Genomic DNA, 18,829 nt, shown 5'->3' on the forward strand with positions numbered 1-18,829 from the left:
ATAACAATTGTTTGATGTCATAGGTGGCATGGTAAAGATGTGGCCCCTATGGCATGAGAGTTTGAAGCTAGCTTAATAAGGTACGGTCTAATTATTAAACAAGTGGACCTTTTTTAAAGAATTATTCCTGCCTAAATGCATTTTCTATAACTCAATCTGAGAAAGATATGTATAAAACTTGTCTAATTGTGTGTGTATATATTTGTCATATATATATATATATATATATATATATATATATATATATATGACAAATTAAACCAAAAATAAAATTTAACAACTAAATTAATCAACATCTTGAATCATCACATGGTTACTTACGAGATTTTCTCCACAATAGTGAATCTATCCTAAAAGTAATTAACAACCAATCAAAGAATTAGCAGAGTTTGAAACCGTTCATTGAATTTTCATGAGTAACATTCAAAATCTTTAGCTCTTTATTTTATTGTAATTTTATATTCAGTGGCCTTTTATATATGTCAAATTCTTCTCGAATTTATACCTTACGGCATTTTCTTTGCAACATATGGTGCAATTGCTAGTTAAGAATCATACAAATTGAAAAAAAAAGTATATTTTAATCTTTAAATTGTGTTGTTTTTTTTAGTATATATGTGTAACATCCCATGAGAAGACTATAAATAATAGTTACTCTAGTAAAAGTCAAAATAATGTTAACGAACTTTTTGATTTTATATTTTATAAATAACTCATGTTTTAATGATGTTGGAAATTTGAACAATTTACCTGGAAAATCATGGCAATTGTACCTCACATGCCAGGGTGGTTAGTCAGTTATGGTCAGGTGGTTACCTGCCCATAACTTCTCCTTGGAAAAGAAAAGAAAGGACAAAAAACCAATAGGGTAAAGGTACCTAAGCTAATCTAAGGAAGGAAAAATGACAACTAGAAAGGAAAAGCGATGTGAAGATAGTTGTGCTGAAAGGTGAGATGTATTCTTCCCGCAATAAAAGCTTAGACTAAGTATGGTTAGGACCAGATAGTCACAAAAGATAAATGTGTAGGACTCTTATTAATACCCTGCTTGTGAGGATAGCACAGGTGAGACACAGTTGGAGATTTGTCTCGTCACAAGGAGGAACAAGTCATTGATTTTCTAAGGGGCTTTAGAAACTCGGTTCAAAAACTATAGGAACAGATAAGTATTTTCTAACCTATTTGTATATTGTAGAGTTGTCCAAAACAGAATCTATCAAAAAAGAAAAGAATTTATGTAAAATATAGTGTGCTAATTTACACCCATGTGTGTTAAGAAATAAGATTCCGGACGTGCAGAGGTCTGAGTGAATAATTACAAATAAGTCTTTATTGTAATTACCGATCTTCGTTATAATTATAGCACATAAACATGTAACCAAACCTAAACTAGTAGACAATCTTTATGTTGTTGTTCAAATAAATAAGAGAAATTTATTTCAATCATGTAAGGAACAAAGAAAAGTATGTAGTGGCATTGGGATTAGTTCCTGGTTTAGCCAAAGCCTTGGTTAGCCTAGAAGCAGTTCCTAGTTGCCAACTACACAGTCCCAATAAGGAAATTTCTAACCCTGCAATGAAAGAAACTATAGCACTATGCTTCTATAAGATTAACATTTTCATTTTGAATCCAAATATAGTTGCCAACTACACAGTCCCAATAAGGAAATTTCTAACCCTGCAATGAAAGAAACTATAGCACTATGCTTCTATAAGATTAACATTTTCATTTTGAATCCAAATAGAGAACAAATATAATGAAGAAACTATATTAAAATAACCAAAAGAAAATTTAACCATTGCCCAAAATAGGGGCAACTGAGAAACATGACAACGAAACTCATAGAGTCGATAAATCCTTAAATCCGAATAACATAGTTACTAAATAGTTGTATATAAAAGTTAGAATAAACATTTCAAATAAAACCATGACCGCGTCACAGTGTTCTAAAAAACAAGCATGGTTGAATTAAAGGCATAGAGAGAAATATTGTTCATATTTGTTCACACTCAGTAGAGTTATCAAGCTGAAACTAACATAATGCTAAAAACAACTCAGTTGAAGCCCGTTACTAATGGGAAGGGGTCGAAACCCTCAGAAATCAAACTCTCGGTCATAATTTTGGACAAAAGAAAAATTAAAATCCAGTGTTCTCGATAATCTGAGACCGAAAAAATTGGTTATAACCCTTAGATAGCATAACATGTCATGTACTTGGAACAAACGAATGATTCAGAGTACGTGACAAAACCCCTATGAAACCCTTGACATTGTGGATGAGAACTAGAGAAATTTGGGTACCTGTGTCAAGATTCAGAAACGAACAAAAATTAGAATCCAAAATGTGAGAAAGAAAAATTGTTACTTTAAATATGGAGCAACGCTACTGTGTTTATAGAGTTGTACCTATTCTTTTCACCATAATTGTCGGAGGCTAGCAATTCACCTACCAACGAAATAACTGTGCACGGGCTAGGACCTGTAGAAAACAAATTGGTTTGAAATAGGTTAAATTACCAGTTCAATATATTACCAAAGTGCATATCTCTCGTAGCAGATAGTTGCCAACGCATTTCTCTGAAGGGAGGTCGAAAACATGTTAAGGACGTTCATGCAGCATATGAGGATTAAATGCAACCCTAATGTCAAGAATGCTTATAAAATCTAAAGAGAGAGTCTTTGGATACTATTACCTCGGCCTTGTAAGGTACAGATGTATTCTGCGGCAACGATGGGACGACCGAAAACCTGTGGCAGTAAGAAATCAAAGAAAACGTTGTCATGGAACCTCCAGAGAATGACAACAAAACCCTAAGTCGTATGAAGTGAATGGAGTCTCAACAAAAGGTTAGTGTTGGTAGGTACCTTGAATTAGGCTCAGGCAATCTCTGTCATTGATTAAGCATCTCAACACAGAACCGTGGATGCAACTCAAGTCTCGAGACCAGTGCCAAGTGTCCAATAGAGGCAGGTGTCTACAAGTTTCCGAACGCGGTTGAATAACATAACTAATGTGAGAATTGACATAAAAAATGGACTTATAAAAATTGTATATGCCCAAGCTTAATGTACGGTTGGCAATACCTCGAAGTAATGCATCCAGTGAATAAAGTTCAATGATTATAATAAACCAAAAACTTAATATATTTGCTATAAGACATACTTGTACAACATTGATATCATTTGGCATGTGCTTCAATACCTTTATTTATGTATTTGTAAATATATTATTATTATCTCGATAAAAAAATTTAAGAGCGAAAATCTTATATAATGTTGTTAGGGAATGTTACAAGTGGTATCAGAGCTAGGTTAAGGAATTAAAAGAAATTGTGATATTCACATGGGGAGAGAATGAAATTTACAAGAAGGAGACATTATGAGGCGAACAAGATCTACGCAATCACACCTTGTGACTGGAGCATGTTGAAAACCCTTTCCGAAAACTGAAATGGAAATGTGGGTGTAGTTAGGAGCAGAATCACACAACACTAATGTTGTTATATTGGAGACAATTCAGGAACTAAAAGATGAGATGGCCATATTATGAGCTGATAATGAGAGGTTGATGCAGGAATAATAGAAAATTATGAAAAGTTTGTATGATACGAAAAACTAGAGACAACCCATGCCCATCCTAGGGCAAGAGAATATTATGGGAAATCAAGATATAAGGGGAGAAAACCTAGAGTTAGAAGGTGATCAAGAGAAGTAGGAAGAAGAACCAGACAATGTATCAGATCATAAAATGAACAAGAGATAGAAGAATGAGTTGCGAGGATAATTTAAGAAGATAAAGCCTCCAGTATTTGATGGTGAATAGGAGGAGGTTGTTGAAGCCTGATTGATTAATATGAATAAGTACTTCCAATTCTATGAATATGATCATAATCTAAAGGCTCAATTAGCTATCTATCAATTGCAAGGAAAGGCTATCTTATGGTGGGAAGAAGTAAAAATTGTACGAGGAATTAATGAATAAAGTGTGACCTGGGAAAAATTCTAGAAACATTTTAAAGAAAAATACTTAACTGGAAGATTTTATGATGAAAAAGCGAAGGAATTCCATGACCTTAGACTAGGAAAATTAACTATAGATGATTTCATAACAACATTTACATCTTTGTTACAATATGTTCCATATATACAGGAGGAGAAGGAAAAGGTTCAATGAATTATTTGTAGATTTCCTGCATTTATGAAGGAGCAGTTGGAATTTGACAATCTGAAAATTATGGAAGAGGTCATAAGGAAGGTGTGTATATGTTATTAATAAAAGAGGCAAAAGGGAGACAAAGGAAAAATGTGGACTGATAAGAAGGGATCTAAGTTCTCATTAGGAGCTATAGAAAATATACCTACAAATATTAAAGGACCTTATAAAAATCAGCAGAATCGGAATGTTAGAAATACCCATAAGATGTTTAGATTTACAAATGAATCAAAAGCTAATGATCAACCAAATAAACCACAAATGGAATCAACAGCTAGACCCCCGGTGGAGTGTTGGGGATGTGGGGGACCACATTATGTTAAAAAATTGCCTTACCATAAGGGAACCAAACAAATTACACAAATTCAATAAGCATCGACCGTGGGAGAAATGGAAAGAAGTTTACCAAGGATCAATGCTACTCTGGAGGACCATCAAGTGAAGTATCAACCCATGATGGTGGAATTTGAAGGTAAGATCTTCAACCAAACCATATCCATTTTGATTTATCTAGGGGCTAGTTTGAGTTATGTAAGCCCCATAGTGGTAGAAAAATGTTTTTTGCAAACGATTAGATTTAAAAACCCATGGCTAGTGCAACTGACCACAGCAGTTAAAAGGAGAGTGTTAGCTAAAGTCAATGGCTATCCTATGGAGATAGCAGGGCAGCCAATTATGACAAACTTGAATGTTCTACCACTAGGATCTTATGATGTTCTAATAGGCATGTACTGGATAGAAAGACATTGTTCCCTCATTAGTTGTAAAGATAAAAATGTTAATTGCTTAAATGAAAATGGGGTGACACAAGATATTCAAGGAGTTAAAAGACCCCTGAACTTAATATCAATAAATGCTTCCCAGTGGGATAAAGGCATTCGAAAGGGGTGTCACACTTATGCGATGCAAGTATGCAAGTAGGATATTCTAATTCAAAGGAAAAAAATGCCACCTTAGAAAATCTATCTATTGTTCAAACTTTTCTTGATGTTTCTCTAGAATATATCTCAGGTTTTCCCCCAAAACAAGATATAGACCTTACCATTGAATTAGTTCATAGGGATTCTCCAGTCTCCCAATCACTTTATCGTATGAGTGTGCCTTAGTTAACAGAACTTAAAATGCAATTACAAGAATTACTAGATAAAAGGTACATTCACCGAAGCATGTCACCTTGGGGATCTCATATACTTTTCGTGAAGAAAAAGGATGGAATCTTACAGTTGTGCGTTGATTACCGATAGTTAAATAAATTAATAGATAAGAACAAATACCCCTTACCTCGTATTGATGAGTTGTTTGATCAAGTGAAAGGAGCTATGGTATTTTCTAAGATTGATCTTCATTCGAGTTATTATCAAATAAGAATAAAAGAAGAGGATGTTTACAAAAAGCCTTTAGGACTAGATATGCGCATTATGAATTTGTTGTCTTACCTTTTGGATTGACTAATGCCCTTCATGTGTCTTATGAAAAGTATTTTTCACCAATATTTGGATAAGTTCACATTGATCTTTATTGATAATATATTGATATATTCCCGGAACATGGAAGAAGATAAAGAACATCTGCAGATTGTCTTATAGACCTTAATGGAGCATATGTTGTATGAAAAATATAGTAAATGTGACTTCTTTAAAGAACAAATTCAGTATTTGGGGCATATCATAACTAAAGATGGAATTGTTGTGGACCCCAAGAAAAAAAAACCATAATTGAATGGTCAATTCCAAAAGATGTAGCTAACATAAGATCCTTTATGGGACTCTCTGGATACTATCGGACATTTGTTGAAGGATTTTCAAAGGTAGCATATCCCATTACATCTTTGTAGAAAAAGGGAAGGACTTTCAAGTGGTCAGTTGAGTGGCAAAATAGTTTCGACCGACCGAAACACTTACTGACCACTACTCCTATTTTAAGCATTGTAGATCCAGGTAAATAATCTGTCGTTTGCATTAACGCTTGTAAATAAGGTGTAGGGGGTGTGTTAATGCAAGAAGGAAAAGTTATAGCCTATGAATCTCGAAAACTGAAAGAGCATGAGCAAAAATACTCAGCATATGATTTAGAGTCGATTGCAGTAACTCATGCATTAAACATGTGGCGAATTTATTTACTAGGGAAGAAATTTTTGTTAGTGACAGATCATCATAGTTTAACTAATTATTTTAAGAAGCCTACCTTGAACTCTCTTTTGGGTGCAGGAATTGCACTTGAGCAAACTCCTCAACACTTAATTGTCAACCCAAGGGTTTCGTAAACTTAGAGACGAAGCACAGGAAATGCCCAAAATGGTATGAACTTTTCCTATCTCTAATCCTACTTCTTAAAGGAAATGCTTTGCAGAATCAGACAGAAATCAATCGGGAAGATAATTGATATCAAAGAAACTCTAGTGCTGCAATATAAAAGACAATTTGCATGTAAATCAAGTAAAGAAATTCCACACAACGAAAACAATATTAAATGTTGTAATGAAATGCTATGTTCATCTTTCGATGGATGGCTAATAGTTTGACAAGTGGGCCCTTGCAGAATTTTGTCTTCCTTCTGATCTTCCTTCCACGCAAACAACCTGTCCTTGCATTGTTACAATCTGCTTGCACTAGTACAGGTACAATATCTCTATGCAAAAGTATATATGACCTTCCTTACTGAAGACTTATGTCTTAGTGGAGGTGCTCTAAGCCTAAGGGCTTAGAGCACTCTATTTCTGTGACAAGAGACCAACTCTTGCACCGAAGCAGAGCTTCCTTCACCTAGTTTCCAAATTACTTTCGAAAAGACTGAAAGATGTGTTGGAAAAGAATTGAAACTGTAAATGAAATTCTGAAGTAAATTATCTGTGAAAAAGGAAATGCTTCAATTCATTAAACCTTGCAAAGGAAATAAACTTCATGAAATAAAAGCACTTCAAAAGAATCAAACAGTAGTCTAAGTGTTTTGCATGTGTTATCTAACTTTAGTAATCCATTCAAAGATGCTTATGTTCTTTGCAAGTATAATATGTTTATGATGATTTTATGCAACTTCTTCCAGATCCTCTTAAAGATGTACTTTTAATACCAAAGACAGTTACTAAATTAATGATTCATTCACTTGCGTAATAACTGGAAATAATATGTAGAGAAGTGATTCACTATTCGCTGCAAAAGAATGATTAAACCAAAGTGCAGGCAACAACATGCACTAGTGCACGAAAGAGTTCTCTACACGATCTAATAAAAAATGAGTTAAAACAAAGATTGAGAATAAAAGAAATGCAAGGAAGATATATCATAAACAAAGTAAACACAACTAACTCTCAAACCACGGATCTGTTTCACACGTTAGCTACAAAATATATTTTAAATCAAAATTCGAAAGATAAAGATTAAAACTATAACATCACACAGCTGTAAATGAAATATCCACGCCTTCTTTTTGAATAACGAAAAAAACAAGTTGGGTTGGCTGGGCCCTAGCCAACCAGCTTGTTCCCCTTCTAAGGAACAAAAAAGCTCATCACTTCGAAAGACACATCAAAGATAAACTAGACGATGTGTATGCAAATCATGGCAATTCTCTAGTATTACTTGATTCAGAAAATATACATGATAGATCATTCTAGCCCCGAAGCTAAGGCGATAACCAGATTACATAAACAAAATTAGAATTGATGATCCCTTCCAACTAGCCTCCTCCTACATATATCTATATTATATGTATCCTTTCAGCTCTTGCCGTTTTCAATAATTACAGACATTTCTTTTTCAGGCCTTTCAACCGAACAAACGTAGAAACTGAAATCACAAACTTGGCCAACAGTTATAATACATGTGAATCTCACTTGGATGTAACCTAAATTTGAAAAATATTCCCTGATTGTGCACGACCTGTTATCCTGCTTCAGTTCATCAACAGCTAAACTCAAAGTTAAGGATTGAGACCCATCCTCGTGGAATATTTGGCTTCTCAGAAATCTCGAACAATCTTCGTGGTGGTGTAGGAATCTACCTGCACTAGTCATACTCATTCATAATTAATACTAAGTTCTATGGTTACTCTAGGAAATTAATATGAGTTACAAGAGATATGTAAACAGGCATGAAATCCATATAAAATGATTAATAAAGTGCTGAAATAAATCTTAATATAAAATATGAGCATGTGCAAGAATGGGTAACTATCTTGTACTAGTGCAGGAAGGAAGGGTATTTTATTGAGATAAAACAGAGGTTGATTTTGATGGAAATGGGGTAGAAAATAGGGAAATTTAGGATACCAACATCCTCCCATCCCTAAGCTATTGTGTGTCCTCACACAATGTTTTACCTCTACAAAAAACCTTCAAAAATGAATGGCCAGCTCCTCAGTCCTGAACTTCAATGTTTATTCCTGTTGTTACTATCTTTGGCTTCTTGTCTCAAGATTTTCACAGCTTCTTAGTCACCTTCTTGAGGCATCTATAGCATTTGGAAGCTCGATACTTCCATACCTTTACTTGCTGCTTCTGCCTCTTTACTTCTACAAGTAACTCCACCTCGCTCTGTTTCTGCCAACTCTTCTCTTTCATGACCTGGTTCAAAGCCTCCAGGCCATGGACTTGTTTCTTCAGATCTACTATTCTGATATTGAGGAAAATAATGGAGGGTGTTGTGCTAAGATCTTCAGGTGTGAATGTCTTTTCTGCCATGGACTCAAAACAAGTCCCATCATCATCAAGGTCAAGGTTGTCAAAATCCTGCTTTATGACATCACCATGGGTTTCTATACTTAGTGTTTTCTCATTACTGAGGGTTTTGATGCCCTCACCAATCTCCGTGCCTTGTGCACTCAATTCCTCGAGGCTCTTAACACCTTGTTCTCACATCTTCTCAGGGGATTCAGCACCCTATCTTTCCGGATCAGTAGGGGTTTTGATTCCTCGCTCTTCTACAACTGTAGGGACTTCAGTACCCTATCCTTTGAACACTGTAGGGTCTTCAATACCCTGACCTTCAAAAGTCGCAGGGTCTTCAGTACCCTAACCTTCTAAAATCGCAGGGATTTCAGTACCCTGACCCTCGAAATCATTAAGGGTTTCTACGTTTGGTTCGCTAAAATTATCAAGACCCTCTACATGATGTTCCTCTTCATTCTCTTCTGCTTGCACTTCACCAGTATGCGGTGTCGACGTCGTCTTTCTGCTCTTTAGCCTGCTGACAAATGTTGACAACAGGACGTCGTCTTCTGCATTCTCCTCATCTTCCATAGTGTGTGCCACTGCGTCTACAAGCACTGAGAGATTATGAACTGTGGGGGAACTTTGGGGTGTTTCATCGATTACAATTGGAGAACTCGACTGGTTCATCCCTTGGGCGACAATTTTCCTCCTCATCGAGGCTCTAGTCTTCCTCTTCTTTGTCGTAGGTGGAGTGTTCTCAACGACCCTCTTCTCTGCTTGCACTGGTGAAATTTTACCTTGCCGCTTGGTAGGAGACAATGTCCCCGCCTTTCTCTTCTTACCTGTACTGGTGCTAGCAGACTCTTCTGCACCCCTTGCTTGGAATTCTTTCAGAAACGCTCCCCACGTTATCCCCTTTTCTTCTAACTTTTTCTTGACCAGAATTGTAATAAGCCTGTGATGGCAGAGCTTGTTTGCAACCTGGCTTGCACTGCTACTTTGCACATTTTTTCGCCATCTTCTCAAGGCTTCTGAGCAAGAAGTGAGGAAAATTAATCAATTTTCCTACCTCGAAATGCAACAGCAATTGGAGGTGGTATACAAATTCCAAGGTATAATGTCCTTCTTCGGTTACAAACTTTTACAATATAAATAGTAAATCTCGCCACTTCCCGACCATGGAAGTCTGTGTAAGTCCCTTTCTCCAATCAACCTTAATTTTCTTATCAAACACAAACCAGTGTCAACGCTTCTTCATGAACTGCTCTTTTTTAAACCAGCGCTCCCCTGTAAGTGGCAAGCTCGTGGCTTATGTGATGAACTCCTCTGTAATTTTGAATTTTAAGGACCCAACCCTAACTCAGCCTTCTTTGAACATCCTTGCAAAATCTAATGCCACCACCATGTTGAACCCATCAAACTTCTGTAGAAACGGCAGGAACCCAGATTCTTGCAATAGTGCAAGACTTTTCCTGTACTCGGCGGTTTGTTCAATTTCCTACAAAGACAATGGTTCATTCCTCACTGGGGCCATTTCGAACCACACTCCACTTCACTCTATTCACACCCTGGAAGGAATTTCGGAGAGACTCCCACGTTCGTTGAGAGTTTTATGCTGGAGGTTCATCAGCCTCCGTATTTTCATACCTACTCACCATGCTATGATGGAACAGCCTCCACACATCAGGTATTGATTCGTGCCAGCCCGCTATGGGTGAATCGTGATGATTGGATGCAATGGCAGTATAGGCGGCGGTGGCACAATGGCTACAATGATTGAATTGTGGGTAAGCTAGTAATGGTCGGGCAGTGCGAAATTATTTCAAGGAGGGTGTGCAGGTTATCGGATAGTAGTACCATCCCGCAGTCAGCTTCATAAGTCAATCAAACATACTTCAGCATTTATTAAAAATATTAGATTCCAAACCTTACACACCTTTCACTTTAAAGATTTGTTCCTAGATTAGTAAATAATGAAACAAAGAATCAATTAAAACATGGAATGAGATAACATACTAACACGTGCAAGAAATTACAGGCCTATGAATATCCCTAATAAACCACTCCAGGACTGTGTAAATTGCTTTCACAGTCAACTGTGTTTCTGCACCAAACCTACTTGCATTATTGTGCTTGCATTGCACTGTGATTGCACTGTGTTGTGCTTGCACCAGAGACTTTTACCAAATAGAGAATCTGATAGGACATACTTCTGTAGCTAGACTTAAAAAAAATTGCCTCATTATACAAGAAAAATTTATTCGCCATCCTTTGGTGTTTCTTGAACATGCCTTCTGGATTGACTGCATCAAATTCTGCAATCAATTTATGAGGAAATAAAGAAGTGGGAAAGGGGTAAAAAAATTTAGAATGGGAAGGAATATTACAGCAAGGATTTTAGAAACAATATCACCAAGAGGGATAAACGAAATGGGATGTGGGAAAAAATTCAAGGGAAAAGAGGGATTTTACGAAATCGAGTAAGGGTAATTTCTTAGAAGAAAGAGGAAGGTAATTCATTGGGGAATTTAGAAAAGAAACTAGTGGGAAATTTTGAAATGGGAAATAGAAGAAAGATAATATTTTTACCTTGAAATCTGCTTGCACTGGTGTAGGAAAAATAACTGCAGCGGGAAGTAAGCGTTTACATGGATAAAAATGTCCATGCTAGTCACCCCAAACTTGGGTAAGTGCTTGGTTTTGTGAACCTGCTTCTTCTTGGTGGTAACCAGCATATCTAAAAATCAAGTAACATTCCCTTTTTATTAAAATTTCGATCTTCCTGCCAGCATGCTAGTTTTCAGGTCGATCCTTCTGCAATCATGTCAGTCAACTGATTTTCGTAATTACAAGAATTATTTTTTTCCTTTTATACTTTTTATTTTTGTCATTTTTTTCTTTTATTTTCTTTGATTATTTTTCTTAATAAGGACAAGAAGGAATCAATTCTTCAACAAGTTGGTGTTACCACCTACCAACTCCTTTTCAAATGGCTGTTGGACTTGCTGCATAAAATCTCCTTTAGTAAGGCACTGGAAATATACCTTCAATCTATTCCTGTTTACTAGGGACACAGAATTCCGTCCATCAATAATTTTGATTTCTACCGCTCCATTTTCGAACACTTTGACCACCTCATAGGGTCCCATCGAGCGTGTATGGAATTTTCCTTTAAAATTTTTGAATCTTGAATCATAAAGGAGTACCCAATCACCTGGTTGGAACTGCTTCTTCTAAATGTTCTTTTCATGCCACTTCTTGCACTATTGTTGAACCAAGATGTTCTGCTAAACAACATCCCTTCGAATTTCATCTAACTCTTTTAATTGTAGAAGGCACTGCTGCTATGCTTTAGAGATATCTAGTCCCAATTAGACTGCATTCCTAAAAGTCTTGATCTGGAATTCTATCGGCAAAAGGATTTATTTCCCATACACCAGCTCATATGGTGTGTGTCATGTGTTGTTTCTCCAAGTGGTTCGATAGGCCCATAATGCTTCCGATAATTTGTTAGCCCAATCCTTTCTGTGCATGTTTACCATCTTTATGAGGATGGACTCAATCACCTTATTCGTGGACTCCACCTAACCATTTTCTTGCGGGTGATATGGTGTATATTTCCTATGCCGTATTTTGTACTGCTCCATCACACCTTGTACCAGATTAGAAATAAACTACGATCCATTGTTAGAAACAATTTCTCTAGGCACACCAAATCTAGTAAATATTTTAGTAAAAAGAAAATCAACAACAACTCTTTCAGTAGCAAAAGAAACAACTTTAGCTTCTACCCATTTTGTAACAAAATCTGTACAAACCAAAATATGCTTTTTATTTGATGATGCAGGATTTATTGGTCCTACGAAATCAATGGCCCATTTTTCAAAAGGCTCAATCATAACTTGAGGACATAAAGGCATTTCATTGGTTTGATTAGGCTGGCCAATTTGCTGACAGCTATCACACCACTTGACATACTGTTTGGCATCCTTGAACAAGGAAGGCCAAAAATAGCCAGCTCGTAATACTTTGTATGCAGTCCGCTTATCGGCGAAGTGACCTCCACAAGGTTCATCATGGGTATATTTTAAGATATCAAACACCTCTTCCTCTCTTACACATCTACGGATAATGAGATCTTCTCTGGTGTAAAAGAGGTCTCCTTGGATCCAAGAATATGCAACACTTTTCTAAATGATATTTCACTTTTCACGAGCGGATAAGTGAGGTGGTAATTTTCTGGTGACTAAATAGTTAGCTATGTCAGCAAACCATGGAGATTTTGTTGACACAACAAAAATATGTTCATCAGGAAAATCATCATCAACAGGAATTGCTTCACCAGGATTATTTAATCTTGAAAGATAATCTGCAACTACATTTGACTTTCCTGGTCTATCAACAATGGTAATATTAAATTCCTGTAATAATAGCAACCACCTAGTCACTCTACCACTAGTTAATGGTTTATTCATCAAATATCTTATAGCGGAATGGTCAGTATGTACAAAAACTTCATATCCTATAATATAATGTCTAAACTTATTAATGGAAAAAATTACAGCTAAAAACTCTTTGTTAGTAACCGTATAATTGAGTTTAGCGAGTGACAAGTTTTTATTAATGAAATAAATAGCATAAGATTGTTTGTCTTCTTCTTGTCCTAAAGTTGTGCCTATAGCAGTATCTGAGGCATCAAAGGAAATATGGAATGGAAGGGACCAGTTTGGTCCTCTCAATACTGGTGCCTGAACTAATTTTTCCTTCGATGTCTCAAAAGACTGTTGGCAAGCTGTGGACCAAGAAAACTCACTATATTTAGCCAAAATTCGGAAAAGGGGTGTATCTATCCTTCAGAAATTCTCAATGAATCTCCTATAGTAGACTGCATGTCCTAGAAAACCTCTCACTTCCCTTTGAGTTTTGGGTATAGGAAGGCTCGAAATGACTTCTATTTTTGCAGGGTCAACCTGGATACCTTTGTCAGAAATAAGATGGCCAAGAACCACTCCCGTCTTGCACATCAATTTTCATTTCTTGTCACTCAAGGCAAGATGAGCTTCTTGGTAGCGAAGAAGCACTTTTTCTAGATTCTTGAGGGCTTCAAGAAATGAATCACCAAACACAGAGAAATCATCCATATAGATTTCTACACATTCAAGGTCAGCAAAAATAGCCAAGACTTCCCTTTGAAAGGTAGTGGGGGCATTACATAGTCCAAAGCGAAGCACTCGATAAGAAAATGTGCCCCATGGACATGTAAAAGTGGTTTTGCCTTGATCCTCAGGTGTTATCTATATCTGGTTATATCTGCTAAAGCCATCTAGAAGAGAAAAATACTTCTTACCAGTAAGGGTATCGAGTACCTAATCGATGAAAGGAAGGGGGAAGTAATATTTGAGAGTGGCTTTATTCAATTCTCTATAGTCAATACAAATGCACCATCTCCCATCTTTCTTAGGGACTAATACTAATGGAAAGACCCACTGGTTGTCAGAAATGGGATAGATAAAATCGGCATCTAAGAGATTTTGTAATTCTTCTTTTACAATGTCTCTTAGAGCTGAGTTCATTCGCCTTTGGGTTTGTCGGACAGGTCAAGCTCCATCATGAAAATAGATATGGTGTGTACAAGTTTAAGGAGGGATGCCTTTCATATCTTCATAACCCCATGCAAAGGCATCAAGATGGTTTTGCAACAAATTCACAAGATGCTCTCGCTGAGAAGGATCCAAGTCCAAACTGATATACAAGGATTTACCTAGACTAATGTCAATAAGAGTAGTATCAGGTTCAAGAGTACACAAGGGTGTCACTAGAGATGGTGATTATGGGGGTAGAGATTCATATCCTTCCTGAAAATCTAGACTAAAAATCTAACATAATGACTCGAATTTAGGCATGGTGTTTAGATTGTTTAGGAAGTCTTGAATCTCTCCCTCCTGTGAGGACTCAACATTCTGATGTATCAAGGAAATAGGCTGAGTCTCCTCATCACTACTATAGTCTAACCATAAAGTGTCTCAGAGCTCCTGAATAGATCTAGTAGGTGGATATAGGGTGACTTTCTTTCTAGAATCTCCATGGGAAATATACATATCACCAGAACGACATTTGATATAAGCATCGGTCGTAGCAAGCCATGGTTGTCCCAAGATCAAGGGATGCCCTCCCACAGGGTTCTTTGGCTGAAGCACAATGAAATCTATGGGATATTCCCAAGAATCTAAGGAAACAACCACATCATCCAATACTCCTTCCAGCTTGATTTTAGATCTATCTGTCAGTTCAAGCACAGTGGGAGTAGGACGAATATGGACCAGTCCAAGTTGATTCATGGTTTTCTTGGTCATAACATTAATGGATGCCCCTACATCTATAAGTACATTGGAGACAATAACATCACCTATCTGAACAGAGACAACAAGGTTTCTAGGGTCGGTATATTTTTCCATGTGCATACATCCCATCATTAACTCTGCTGCTCTACCAACAAATTGAATGGTTTGGGGTTCCAATCTTCTCCTTCTTGGCTTCTTGAGACAGAGTTCCCTAATGATTTTTGTACAAATGGGGATCTCTTTGATAGCTTGGAGCAAAGGTACCCTTATGAAAAGGTTCCTAAGCTCAGAAGCCAGGCTAGACTTAGGAATGGGGTCTTTCTTCTCCACAACTAACCTCTCTGGATAGGGAGGTCGGTTGGAAGAAGATGACAAGGGCTCATAATGTACAGGGATAGGTTGAATGGTGTCATCTTTTTCAGAATGGTCAGGAGTTTCCTCCTCTCCTTTCTCATCAATAATCACCATGGGCTACTTTTGATTCTCTGAGGTTACTACCTTCCCTAATCTCAATTGGAGATCATTGACTCCAACTGGCTTTGTCTGAAATCTTGATGAAGGAAGTGGGGTCATAGAATGTATCATTTGTACCGCTTTATTATTGGGGTTGGGTAAAGGTTGAGAAGGCAGCTGAGAAGGTCAAAACAGTGGAGGTAATGGTAATGGTGGCATAGGTTGACTCAGCTGAGGTAATGATGGTTGAGGCATTGGGTAAGGTGCATATGTAGGAGGGTATGATTGCATAGGTGTATGATAGGAATTATGTGAATGGTTTGGCCCTCTCCATCCTTGTTGCCAAGATTGGGAGGGTTTTCCATATTGATATTGATTCCCATACTGCCAATGCTGAGAGTGACCAGTGTTAGGATAGGAATATGAATGTGCATTATAACCAAAAAATGTGGTGGAGATTCAGGAACCATACCTGCACTTACCTGAGGCCAATTTCTTCTTGCTCCCATAGCATGCAATGATTCAACTTCAGGTTGTCCCCCCTCCAATACAGCTTTCAGCCCAGGTATAGAGGGACATTTATCCGTAGCATGGTTATCTGCACAAATTGCACATTTATTAGTTTCTTTAATATCTAGAGGACATTCTCTTAAAGGATGCTTTCTTCTACATTTAGGACAGAAAATAGAAAATATCTCTTGCTCTTCTACAAGTTTCTGCTGAAACTTCAAAGAGTCTATTTTTTTAATAACAGTATTCATCATTTCAATTTTCATATTGTCCATTTTGTTTTCTAATCCAATAATCATAGCATCAGTAGATTCGGATTTTATGTTTTTATTCCGAATTATATTGATTCCTCGAGAATTTCCTGCACAAGTCACAGATCTGATCAAAAGTCTTTTGAGCAATATCTCCTTGTCCTAACTGATTTAAATTATTTCTAGCATCATCAATGAGCCCACGTAAGAACAAGGTTCTAGTGGTACTTGGATCAAATTTGTGCTTTGACCTTTGAAGGATATACAAGAATCTATCCAATTGGTCCTCTAAAGTCTCATCACCATTTTGCACAATAGTAGAGATTTCAACTTGAATATCTCTAGTTTTACAATATTACTAATATTTTGACAAGAACACTCTCCTCATTTGCTCCCAAGAAGATATAGTGTTTCCTCCTAGTCCCATGAAACAACAAAGTGTTACATCCTTGAGGGTTGCAGGAAACAACTTTAACTTCTGGGCATCCGATGAATAATCATAACTTCTACACAAAATATCAAACTCAAATAAGAAAGAGTCTGGGTCTTCATGTACCTTACCATAAAAATGAGGAAGAGTTGATGGTGAAATGTTTTTCATTTGTACTTGTGTATCAGGATCCACAATCAGGAATCCGAAAGTGGATTGTTCCTCATTTACCTTATTTTCACCACTTCCTTCTGCATGGTCTTCCATATCTGCCATTGTTGTTCTTCCACCCGAACCACTCTTAACAAGCTGAGAAGGTTGACTATGGATTCCAACAGTCCCCTTCTTCCCCTTTATGGGTTGTGTCACACCTGAACCACTGCTACCAGGGCCTAGGTGGACTGTTCCTGCGTGATGAGTCTGAGTTTGTTTGGAATTTCTACCTGCAAAAGAAGGCCCAATGTGAGTTTTGGTTTTAGATTTGTCATTTTTTCTTTGGCCCCTAGTGGGCTTCGGACCCCTACCTCTTTTAGACATTCATTTCAAAAAATGAAAAAACGAAATTCAAATAAAAACTGCAAGTTTCGAAAAGTAAACCAGCACCTATAAATTCCTTCAAACAATAGAAGCACACTACAGAAAAAATAATAGTGGACTTACCCCTATTGCAAAAAATGGAAAATTCTTACCAATTCAAATCGCCTCCCCAGCAACGACGCCAAAATGTTGGGTGCAGGAATTGTGCTTGAGAAAACTCCTCAACACTTAATTGTCAACCCGAGGGTTTCGTAAACTTAGAGATGAAGCATAGGAAATGCCAGAAATGGTATGAAATTTTCCTATCTCTAATCCTACTTCTTAAAGGAAATGCTTTGCAGAATCAGACAGAAATCAATCGGGAAGATAATTGACACCAAAGCAACTCTAGTGCTGGAATGTAAAAGATAATTTACATGTAAATCAAGTAAAGAAATTCCACACAATGGAAACAATCTTAAATGTTGTAATGAAATGCTATGTTCATCTTCAGATGGATGGCTAACAGTCTGACAAGTGGGCCCTTGTAGAATTTTGTCTTCCTTCTAATCTTCCTTCCACACAAACAACCTATCCTTGCATTGTTACAATCTGCTTGCACTAGTGTAGGTACAATATCTCTATGCAAAAGTATATATGACCTTCCTTACTGAAGACTTATGTCTTAGTGGAGGTGCTCTAAGCCTAAGGGCTTAGAGCACTCTGTTTCTGTGACAAGAGACCAGCTCTTGCACCAAAGCAGAGCTTCCTTCACCTAGTTTCCAAATTACTTTCAAAAAGACTTAAAGATGTGCTAAAAAAGAAGTGCAACTGTAAATGAAATTCTGAAGTAAATTATTAGTGAAAAAGGAAATGCTTCAATTCATTAAACCTTGCAAACGAAATAAACTTCATGAAATAAAATCACTTCAAAAGAATCAAACAATATTCTAAGTGTTTTGCATGTGTTATCTAACTTTAGTAATCCATTCAAAGATGCTTATGTTCTTTGCAAGTATAATATGTTTATGATGATTTTTTGCAACTGCTTCCAGATCCTCTTAAAGGTGTACTTTTAATACTGAAGATAGTTACTAAATTAATGATTCGTTCACTTGCCTAATAACTGGAAATAACATGTAGAGAAGTGATTCACTATTTGCTGCAAAAGAATGATTAAACCAAAGTGCAGGCAACAACATGCACTAGTGCAGGAAAGAGTTCTTTGCACGATCTGATAAAAAACGAGTTAAAATAGAGATTGAGAATAAAAAAAATGCAAGGAAGATATCTCATAAACAAAGTAAACACAACTAACTCTCAAACCACAGATTCGTTTCACACGTTAGCTACAAAAGGTATTTTAAATCAAAACTTGAAAGATAAACTTTAAAACTATAACATCACACAGCTACAAATGAAATATCCACACCTTCTTTCTAAATAACGAAAGCAAGAGGGGTAAA

The 18,829-nt window shown here is 36.7% G+C and overlaps 1 long non-coding RNA gene across 1 annotated transcript; it reads right to left on the reverse strand.

The window, feature by feature from the left end:
- Positions 1 to 1,943: 1,943 nt before the first annotated feature.
- On the reverse strand, positions 1,944 to 2,861 carry LOC149144823 (uncharacterized). The gene is made up of 2 exons (XR_016264970.1): positions 2,408 to 2,861; positions 1,944 to 2,302 (listed from the first exon to the last, which is right to left on the reverse strand). It is a non-coding gene; the product is annotated as an uncharacterized LOC149144823 (long non-coding RNA).
- Between the last annotated feature and the right edge of the window lie 15,968 nt (positions 2,862 to 18,829).

Source organism: Pinus tabuliformis, chromosome X, assembly GCF_031772625.1.
Source record: "Pinus tabuliformis cultivar Carrire ecotype Pingquan chromosome X, CPIR1, whole genome shotgun sequence".
NCBI lineage: Eukaryota > Viridiplantae > Streptophyta > Pinopsida > Pinales > Pinaceae > Pinus > Pinus tabuliformis.